This window comes from Colossoma macropomum, unplaced genomic scaffold (assembly GCF_904425465.1).
Source record: "Colossoma macropomum unplaced genomic scaffold, Colossoma_macropomum, whole genome shotgun sequence".
Taxonomy (NCBI): Eukaryota; Metazoa; Chordata; class Actinopteri; order Characiformes; family Serrasalmidae; genus Colossoma; species Colossoma macropomum.
Window position 1 is genome coordinate 24,935 of NW_023494949.1, and position 8,625 is coordinate 33,559.

General features: G+C 40.6%; 2 long non-coding RNA genes across 2 annotated transcripts; both read left to right on the plus strand.

Moving 5' to 3' along the window:
- The first annotated feature begins 4,390 nt into the window (after positions 1-4,390).
- LOC118800624 lies at positions 4,391-6,418 on the plus strand. The gene is made up of 3 exons (XR_005006265.1): positions 4,391-5,340; positions 5,853-5,881; positions 6,373-6,418. It is a non-coding gene; the product is annotated as an uncharacterized LOC118800624 (long non-coding RNA).
- Positions 6,419-6,497: 79 nt separating this feature from the next.
- Positions 6,498-8,342, plus strand: LOC118800623. The gene is made up of 4 exons (XR_005006264.1): positions 6,498-6,550; positions 6,744-6,951; positions 7,678-7,725; positions 8,052-8,342. It is a non-coding gene; the product is annotated as an uncharacterized LOC118800623 (long non-coding RNA).
- The last annotated feature ends 283 nt before the right edge of the window (positions 8,343-8,625 follow it).

Consider the following 8,625-nt stretch of genomic DNA (forward strand, 5'->3'; position numbering starts at 1 on the left):
TTCATATATGATATTTCTTAGTCTAAGGGTTTGGGACTTGGCCTTATTCTAAGGGATGTGGTGTTGATTAAACAATGCTTGGATCTTGCCTCAGAGCTCCTATTCCAAATTATATAATTCAGAGTCCAAATTGCTGGCCCATGCTATTGGATCTTTGCATAGATTTTAGGTCTTTCTTTTCAACATTATTGTCCTTGTCTTAAAGTTTAGTTCATTGTTAGTGGGCTACGGACCAGAGCCTTAGAACACAAGTCCTAGACTTTTATCTTTCTTACCTAAATGAAAGAAGCTTGAGAACAAGACACTGGGCCTCGGCTTCGTAGACCCAAACAAAATTTCTTGGTACTATTGTAAGGATTTTATTTCAGGGGAGATGATGCTCGGCCATGGCTGCTGTTCAACTTTTTAATCTTTAGACACAAAATGTCTGGTTCATGGGTATTTGTTCTTTCCCTGGACTTTAGTAATTTCATGGCAAATTATTATCAGTCGTAGAGACTAATGAGACATTTCTTATATTTTGTATCCTTAAGTGTTGGTTTGAATTCCTGGGCTTTTGGCCTTTGCTTCAGAATCATTCCCCAGATGTCATTCTTTCGAGGGAATTTGGCAGGGTGCCCTTAGTCTGGGCCTGGGCCTTAGCCCTCCCCAAAAAATGTATTTCCTGTATTCCAAGGTGATTTATGCTGGTGAGAGGACAATGGGCCTAAGCCTTGGAGCTTCCATTCCATGACTATATGCGGAATTTCATTGTGAATGCAGTTGGGTTTCAGAGCTGCTACCAAAACCAAGCCAATGAGATGGTGAAAATAAAATATGGAATCGAAGCTCTAAGGCTTAGGCCCAGCGTCCCCTTGCTAACATAAAACACCTTGGAAAATCGCAAATTATTTTTTTGCGGAGGGCTAAGTCTCAGGCCCAGGCCAAGGGCACCCTGCCAAATTGCCTTGAAAAAATTTCATTTGGGGCATGATTCTGAGGCAAAGGCCAAAAGCCCTGTAACTAAAACCAACACTTAAGGATAGATTAGAAATTGCCGTGAAATTACTAAAGCCCAGGAAAAACTCAATTACCCATGAACCAGACCTTTAGTGATTTAAAATTAAAAATTTGAACAAGAGTAATTGCCTAACATCATCTCCCCCGAAAATAAAATCCTTACAATAGTACCAAGAAATTTTATTTGGTTCTCTGAAGCCCAAGCCCAGTGTCTTGTTCTCAAACTTCTTTTGTTTAGCTAAGAATAATCAAAGTGTAGGATTTGTGTTCTAAGGCTCTGGTCTGTAGCCGACTATGAATGAACTACAAGTAAAGAGAAAGACAATCATGTTGAAAAGAAAGACCTAATATCTACGCAAAGTTCAAGTAGCATGAGCCAGCCATTTGGACTCTAAAGAATCAAATTTGAAAGAGGAGCTCTGAGGCTTGGTCCCAGCATCATTTCATCACCCCACATCCCTTAGAATAAGGCCAAGACCTAAACACTTAGGATATGTCCTATAATATTAGAATGGAAATTTGGAGGCCGAAGCCCAGGGTCTTATAACTGCACTTCTGAAATGAGGAAAATAGCAAAGATAATTTTTACGAGGGCTAAAGCCCAGGCCCAGGCCAACAGTACCCTGCAAAATTGTCTCGAAATAATGACTTCTGGGTCATGATTCTGAGGCAAATGCCAAAAGCCCAAAAAATAAAGCCAACACTTAAGGATAGAGAATGTAATAAATCTCTCATTAGTCCCCATGATTGAAAAGAAATTGCCATGAAATTACAACGGCCCAGGAAAGGAACGAGTACCCATGAACCAGACCTTAAGTGTCTAAAGATTAAAAATATGGCCTTACATTATCTCCCCCGAAATACAATCCTTAGAATAGTACCAACAAATTTTGTTTGGTTCTCTGAAGCCTAGGCACAGTGTCTTGTTTTGAAACTTCTTTCGTTTAGCTAAGAAAAATTAAAGTGTAGAATTTTTGCTCTAAGGCTCTGGTCTGTTGCCCACTGACAATGAACTAAACCTTAAGACAAGGGCAATAATGTTGAAAAGAAAGCCTTAACATCCATGCAAAGTTCCAGTAGCATGACCTAGCCATTTGGTCTCTGAAGAATCAAATTTGGCACAGGAGCTCTGAGGCAAGGTCCCAGTATCATTTCATCAACACCACATCCCTTAGAATAAGGAACAGACCTAAACACTTAAAATACGAACTATAATATTTGAGAACATACTTCAGAATATATCATATACATTTCTTTGGGGAGGGCTCAGGCCCACTCCTAGTTGCAGGCCCTTGTCTTATACTTGGTACTCTGCTATTTTTCCTCGAAAAAAAAAATTCTGGGACATGATACTGAGGCAAAGGCAACTCCTAGGAAAAGAGCAAGTATTCATGAACCAGACATTTAGTAGCTAAAGATTAAAATTTTGAACAGGAGTCAAGGCATCATCTCCCCCAGCATGAAATATTCAGAATAGAACCAAGAAATCTTGTTGGGCTTTCTGATGGCCAGGCACAGGTTCTTATTCTTTTTTTTATTATTATTCTTAGCCAATTTTCTTCCCAATTTAGTCGGCTCCAATTCCACCCGCTGGTTAGGACTCCCCCAGTCATACGATACTATCAACGCTAGGATGGTGAAGGCTAGCACAGCCAACTCATGTTTTCGATGAGCCGCTCACGCAACGTCATTGGACAGCTGAACGCGCTCGGAGGGGAGCGCGATCTGCCAGATCTGTTAAGTCAGATAACAGACGCCTGCGCTGACTAGCATCGCGTTGAGTGAGGGGGTGGGGGGGGCATCCTACCCACGCAGAGAACGAGGCCAGTTGTGCCCTCTTGGACTCCCGGCCACTCCCGAACTCGCGGTCTCCTCATGACAGGACGAACGCTTAGACGGCTGCACCACTCGGGAGCCCAGGTTCTAATTCTTAAGCTTCTTTTGTTCAGATAAGAAAGAATAAAGCCTCGGAATTGTGGTCGAATGCCCTGGTCCGTAGCCCACTAACAAGGAACCAAACCTTAAGACAGTTGAAATATTGAAAAGAAAGACATAAAACCCAGGCAAAGAACCAGTAGTATGAGCCCTCCATTTGGACTCGACAGAAGAAAATGTGGAATAGGAGCTCTGAGGCCAGGTTCCAGTATCATATATCATCAAGACAATAAACGTTAGAATAAGGCCAAGACACAAAGTTCTTAGAATAGGAACTATAACATTTGAATGGTGATTTGGATACCAAAGCCCAGGGTCTTATAACAGCACGTCTGAACTGAGGGCATGGACGAAAAGAAATTGCAATGAAATCTCTCAGCCAGTTATACCCTGGACCAAAAATCACCTTATATGACAAAAAAAACGACTACTTTCACTTGGGTGACAACAACTGTACAATCGTGAAGTCATGGATTTAGGCGTTTCTTCACATGGAAAAAGCGTTTGCAGCACTGACCAAGCGCTCAAACGCTTTAGACAGCCTGGAATCGCTATTTAGTATCCTGTTTACGTGAACTCATTATAACCATCATTAAACCTAGTTGATGCCAGATATTGTCCTTTATGTGTGATGCAACAGACGATAAATAAAATTTTGCAAAGAAAAAATATGATTACTTTCTCTTGGGTGACTACACCTGTAATATAATGTAGTCGTGGATTCAGGCGTTTCTTCACACTGAAAATGAGTTAGCAGCACTCCACAGGCGCTCAAATGCTTTAGAATGGCTGGAAACGCTATGTAATGTTCTCCTAATGGAACAGACAGTAAATCACATGTTGCAAGGGATAAATATAACTACTTTCACTTGGGTGACTACACCTGTACAATCATGAAGTCATGGATTTAAGCGTTTCTTAACAGTGAAAAGGCGTTTGCAGCACTCCACAGGCGCTCAAACGCTTCAGAAAGGCTGGAAACGCTATGTAATGTTCTCCTAAAGGGAAATCATTATAATGATTACGAACAGACATTCACATCGTGAAATGTCCTTTATACGTAAGGGAACATACATTAAATAAACTTTTCTTATCAAAATAACATTTTGCAAGGAAAAAATATGATTACTTTCACTTGAGTGATTACATCTGTACAATCATGAAGTCATGGATGTAGGCGTTTCTTCACACCGAAAAGGCGTTTGCAGCACTGCACAAGCGACAAAACGCTTTAGAAAGGCTCGAAACGCTATGCAGGTACACTTATTATGATCAGAAATAGACATATCTGCAATAAAACACGTTTTATATGTAATATTACAGACAGTATATCACGTTTTACAAGGGAAAAATATAACTACATTCACTTGGGTGGCTACATTTGTACAATCATGTAGTCATACCCAGATAGCAAAGTAACGTTGATATCGCGTCATGATAGCAAAGTAACGTTGAATCAACGTTGATATCGCGTCATTTTCGTCTTTTTTTGGTTGATGACCAAAAATCAACTACAAATCAACGTTGCCATAGGTTGAATCCTTAAACCTTGTTTCAACGTTGAAAGCAAGACGTTGAATCAATGTTGAATTGTAGTTACTGTCTTCAACCATACTAACTCTGCTAGCAAATAGGCTGTTTGGCTGAGTGTTGAAACTGACGGCTGACTGAGACTCGCGCAAAAACAGCATCTGACCCATGTATGGCAAAGCTTAAAAAAGGTATTGTTTTCAGTGAGGTAGGCATTCCTCTGTGGGCTTGACCATGGTATATGAACAATATGTGCTTCTAATTGCTAGGCTCTACTAAGGTTTTGATGGTGCAATATGTATTTCTAAATGTAAATTATGTTGCATATAGTGTTTTCTGACCAAAAACCAAGATGTATTCCTTATGCATGCTGATTTATAAGCATATATTTAAAACAATCAAGCAAGTTTTACTTTGTAAGAATTCGTGAAATAAGCAAAAAAAAAGGAACATTGCTTTCATCTTTTATCAACTTCATAGCACATGCGAATACACTACCTTTGTAAAAAAAAAGGCCGCTTTTAAGAATCATAAAAAAACAACTGAATCCCCAAAATGTCCGGCCTGACCCCGCCCTTATAGCGCGAGTCTCTCGAAATTCGATGTGACCGTTAAGCCAAACGCGACCGTTTCCAGCTGTGTATATTCAAATCATACTCACCAAATGAACGATACCTGTTTAACTACAATTCTATTAACCTGGTACAGTAAAACCTCTTCACAACATTCGCTTATGCTCATTACTTAGATGACTGATGCGTGATGACAGAAACTGCAGCTCCAAAACACTGAAGACTCTTCTCACCGAGCGCTAACGCGTATACGTTACTGGATCATGTGGAATGAGGACGAACTCACTTCCTCTGCTTGTAAAAGGTGAGCAGCGGTGAAATAAGGTTTAAAACCACGGTCACGATTGAATTTCAGCTTACATACTCTTAGCTGTGTCTGTCAGCCGACACTACCTTTTGGGTAAGTTAGTTTAACGCTAGCATAATCTTAGTTTAGCGAAAGCTAGGTCGCCTGCCTGTAACCCTTGATGTTGCTTAGCAACCCCACAGCGCGGCTACGGCATTTAGGAAGAGCAGGAATCGCTCTGAGCTGATGTGGAGCTACAGCTGAGTAAGCTAACAGCTAGCTACGTTTGTGTAGGTAGCAGAAGGCAGATAAAACATTTAGGAAGGTAAATCAAAGAAACATCCCTCACGCAGAGAATTAGGATAGTAAATTAAAGTGTCAGATGTATAACTTTATGCTAGTTTAGTCTGCACTACACTGAGATTTTAGGGGTTTGGCTTAAACTACTAAGTCACTTTGTGGTAAAACTACTATCAGTATGGTTTGCTGCAGTATATTAAAATGCTTCATGTCTGTATTTTATTTCACAGAGCTTTGGAAATCACCAGCAGAATGACTGGTAAGACTGAAATGACGTTTTGACTAATATGGACCTAACAGTCAAGCTGATTATTATAAAGATGTGTGTCAGTGCCTTAGAAATACAGCACCTTCATGAAATCTTAAAGCTACTTTCGTTATTCTAACATTTTGTGTTACAGCCTTAAAAGAAAACTGATTACAGTCGAGGGGCAGGAATCTCTTGGCACAATGTGATATGATTTGGTTTGATTGAATTTCAATTTAAAATAATGCCAAGATGCAATTATAAAACCATTCTTGTTCCCTGTTGCTACATGTTGATGTGTCTTCATTTTTATTTCTAAAGTCTATGATTTTTAATTATTATCATTAACATGGTTTGGTCCAGGGCGGCACGGTGGCGCAGTGGGTAGCGCTGTCGCCTCACAGCAAGAAGGGCCTGGGTTCGATTCCCGGCCGGGTGACCAGGGTCGTTTCTGTGTGGAGTTTGCATGTTCTCCCCGTGTCTGTGTGGGTTTCCTCCCACAGGCCAATTGGACATGCTGGATTGCCCCTGGGTTTGAGTGTGTGTGTGGATGTGTTTGTCTGCCCTGCAATGGACTGGCAACCTGTCCAGGGTGTATCCTGCCTTCCGCCCGATGACGGCTGGGATAGGCTCCAGCACCCCACCGTGACCCAGAAGGATAAGCGGACCACCACAAAGCAGGTATTATTTGGGTGGTAGATGATTCTCTGCACTGCAGTGACACTAACGTGGCGGTGACATGGTAGTGGAATGTTATTGTGTGTTATGTGTGCTGCACTAAGTGGATCACACACAACAGCTTTTTTAACTACTCAGAGTCACTGCTGGCTGAGAACAGTTGGCCAACCAAATATGTCCAATGTTTTGTGTCCAGAAACTGACCACTGATTAGATCAAGAGGAAAACTAATGCAAACTGTGCAGCAACAGATGAGTTATAGTCTACTGCTTTACATGTACAAGGTGGAACGACAAGGTAGTTGTGTCTAAAGCAGCAGACAGTGGAAGAGGAGCTAACAAAGTATGCAGAGAAACAGATGGACTACAGTCTGTAATTGTAGAACTACAAAGTGCACCTATATGGTAAGTGAAGCTGATACAGTGGACAGGGGTTTTACCTAATAAAGTGGCCCCACACACACACACATAGTTGTATGCAAACATTGGGTTAATTTTCTGAGTGGAAATAAGTTCATATTTTTATGCACAAATACTGTGTATTTACTAAATTTAACATAAGATAAAAAAAAAAACAACAAAAAAAACCATAAAATGTGGCCCATGCAAATGTCATAGTGTGGTAAGCATGGTCGCCACTTTGGTGGTGCTGTGGTCAATAAGTGGTCTGGAGGCTCCCCATTCAACACTCTTGGACATCAGAACTCAATTCCACAGTGCTCTGAGGTTTATTGTGGTTTTTGCACACAAAAGTATTTACACTCGCGAGAGAAAAATGAAAAGAAATCAAAGCTGTAGCCAAATGAATCCACTGACTCCGCAGTCAGCAACAGAACTAAAGCGATTGTGTTGCATTGGGTCTGAGGCTGCGAAGCCACACAGACCTTCCCCAAACATACTTCAACTCCTCCATAGTCCCCCTTCCCTTTTAACCTGGTAGCCCCGCACACATTAACTCTGAGTCATACCATTATCCACAGTCTAGGGGTGACAATAGAACAGACAATACACACATAAATCACCTATATACATACATACAATGGCCATTTTCCTCATATACACACGTGCACATTTATCTTAGAAATGATTGCTAAACTTGCTATATTTAACATTATATTTTCTTCTTTACAGGTACCAGCGACCTGGCTCCCACCTCGCCTGGGTCCCCCAGGACCTCAGGTAAGTAGAAATTTAAATTAACACAGTTAGGTGCCTGTCAAAATGAAAGTCACCATAGTATTTATTGAGGGAAGGTGAATTGTAGTCCTGGTGAGACACATAGCACTTTTTATATTTTGCCTTTTATTTTTTTCAACATGTTAAACTTAGCAAAAAAATAGAAATTGTGCACTAAAACATGCAGGAAATGGCATATTTAAATGCATTCCCCATAGAGAATGTATTTAAAAACAGGGATATTCAAACCTTTTGTACACACAGCCCTATGTTGATAATATTATGTTAGTAATATTATACTGAGTGAAAAATGTTTGTTTCTTGTACAGATGGGGGGAAAGAGTACCTTTTCAGTGGAACAGAGGAGAATCAGTTGAGATAGAGTTCTTGTCCAAAAGCTAAGTCTGAGGTTTACAGCAAAACAGCCAACAGGAGCTTGGAGGGAAAAAGCTGTCCCACAACAAAAGCCCAGCTCAAGAACCCCTAGAGACCAGAGAAGTTTGGAGCTTTAAAAGGTACGCTCTCTGTCTCACACACACACACACACATTGCCATTCGCCTACAATACAGGTTCCAAACCCTGATCCTGGAGAACCCTTACGCTGCACATTTTAGTGTTTTTTGCCCAGACACGCCCACTTCAGGGCTGTTAATGAGATAATTATTAAGTCTAGACCTGTCACCATTGACAACATTTGGTGCATTATAAAGTGAAAAATATGAGAAAAAATACAAAGGAGATCCTGAACTGTTGAGCGGCTGAAATCCTACATTGAGCGAGAACAGGAAAACATTTCACTTTCAGAACAGTAACTGGAAGGTGAATTGTAGTCCTGGTGAGACACATAGCACTTTTTATATTTTGCCTTTTATTTTTTTCAACATGTTAAACTTAGCAAAAAA